Source organism: Bos indicus x Bos taurus, chromosome 7 (genome assembly GCF_003369695.1).
Source record: "Bos indicus x Bos taurus breed Angus x Brahman F1 hybrid chromosome 7, Bos_hybrid_MaternalHap_v2.0, whole genome shotgun sequence".
NCBI classification, from domain to species: Eukaryota; Metazoa; Chordata; class Mammalia; order Artiodactyla; family Bovidae; genus Bos; species Bos indicus x Bos taurus.
Window position 1 is genome coordinate 77,204,150 of NC_040082.1, and position 2,482 is coordinate 77,206,631.

Consider the following 2,482-nt stretch of genomic DNA (forward strand, 5'->3'; position numbering starts at 1 on the left):
TTTGTCTGAAGTTGAGAGCAGGGGATGTTCCTTCAGTATTTCAAACCAAATATAAACTTCTCTGTCTTTCCCTCCTGTTCCCAAATAGCCTGTAGCAAATAAAGATAGGGGTTCAGTTATAGGCAGCTAAAAATAAGTGAGCAAATTCTACCTTTCACATTCCTGACCTGGAGAAGAAAATGTGTGTGTGAGTTAGTTGCTCAGTCGTGTCTGACTCTTTCCAACTCTGTGATCCCATGGACCGTAACCCACCAGGCTTCTCTGTCCATGGAATTCTCTAGGCAAGAGTACTGGAGTGGAGTGCCATTCCCTTCTCCAGGGAATCTTCCCGACCCAGGGATCGAACCCAGGTCTCCTGCATTACATGCAGATTCTTTACCATCTGAGCCACCAGGGAAGCCCCACTGTTTTTTGTTTGTTTGTTTGTTTTTGTTTTTTGGGTTTTTTTGGTGGGTGTGGAGGGGAGAGGGTCATGCAAAGATAGCAAAGAGATCTGGAAGTTGACAGTCTGAAAGGCAAAAAGTTTAAGTTGTGTTACCTTGTAGAGGAAAGCTCAGAGGGCAAGGATGAGGACTTCCGGGTTCTGTTGCTAGTTTTGCCCACATAGCTATGTGTGATCTTGAATAACTCTCTTAGCCTTGTAAGCCTTGTGTGTAAATTGAGGATAACAGAACTTCCCTGCTTTAGTTTTGTTGGATTATCCTGAGAGTAAAGGAAGATGATGATGTGACACTGGGACATGCTTGGAAAACAGTCAAGTTCTGTATGAATACAGCATCGATCACTTCATGGCAAATAGAAGGGGGAGAAAGTGGAAGCAGTGACAATTTTTATTTTCTTGGACTTCAAAACCACTTTGGACAGTGACTGCAGCTGTGAAATTAAAAGTCACTTGCTCTTGGAAGGAAGGGTATGACAAACCTAGATAGCATATTAAAAAGCAGAGACATCACTCTGCTGACAATGGTTCATATAGTCAGAGCTATGGTTTTTCTATTAGTTATGTACAGATATGAAAGTTGGATCATAAAGAAGGCTGAGTGCTGAAGAATTGGTGCTTTTGAACTGTGGTACTGGAGAAGACCCTTAAGAGTCCCTTGGGCTGCAAGATCAAACCAGTCAACCCTAAAGGAAATCAACCCTGAATATTCACTGGAAGGACTGATGCTGAAGCTAAAGCTTCAATACTTTGGGCACCTGATGCAAACAGCAAACTCACTGGAAAAGACCCTGATGCTGAGAAAGATTAAAGGCAAAAGATGAAGGGGGAAGCAGAAGATGAGATGGTTGAGTGGCAACACTGACTCAATTGACAAGAATCTGAGCAAACTCCGGGAGATAGTGAAGGATTGGGGACCCTGGCGTGCTGCAGTCCATGGGGTCTCAAAGAGTCAGACATGACTTAGTGACTGAGCAACAACAGCATAAACAAAAATACAGAACAAAAATTGTCATATGGAAAAATACATCAGCATAAAAATATTGAAACACACACACTATGATTCCTGGTAAAGTCCTCCTATACAGAATAATACAGAAGACCTCCTATTCAGCTGCCAGTCCATTCTTAGGAAAAGCAAAATATGATCAAAAGTAGTCACTAGAACGGAGAAGGCAATGGCACCCCACTCCAGTACTCTTGCCTGGAAAATCCCATGGATGGAGGACCCTGGTGGGCTGCAGTCCATGGGGTCACTGAGGGTCGGACACGACTGAGCGACTTCACGTTCACTTTTCACTTTCACGCATTGGAGAAGGGAATGGCAACCCACTCCAGTGTTCTTGCCTGGAAAATCCCAGGGACGGGGGAGCCTGGTGGGCTGCCATCTATGGGGTCACACAGAGTTGGACACGACTAAAGTGACTTAGCAGCAGCAGCAGTAGCAGTCACTAGAAACATTTTAAATAGATCTTAAGAAGTTGTGTTCCATGAAATTTTTTAAGCAGAATACTTATAAGTGTTATGTTAAAAGAAGAAGGAAGGAAGGGCAAGAGTGGCTGGAAAAGTAGAAGGAAAAAAGACAGGAAAGGAAGAGACACAGAAAGAAGGGGATTTGGGAATTTCATGGTCAAAAGAAACAAGTTTGGATATTAAAATTAATTGGATATATTCTTTTGTTTTTTTTTAACCTACTGATATTTGACTTTAACTTGTGTAAGACGGGTGCATATTATGCAGTTTCCTTTTTTTTTTTAATTGAAACTGCTGAGACATATTTTTTAAAAATGCTGTTGTAGAAAGATTTACTTAATCAAGCAATTCGAAAAGCAGCCAAATTCTGAAACAGCGAAGGTAGCGTTTTCCTTGATACTCAGTGAACATCAGTCAAAACAAACACAAAAAAGGATAACAATGACTAACATTTGTTCAGTCCTTTACAGATTAGGAAACATTTCCACCTGCATCCTCCCTCTTGACTCTCAATCAACCTTTGTAAAATAGGTACTATATCCCTAGTTGCAGATAAAGAAGCAAATGGTG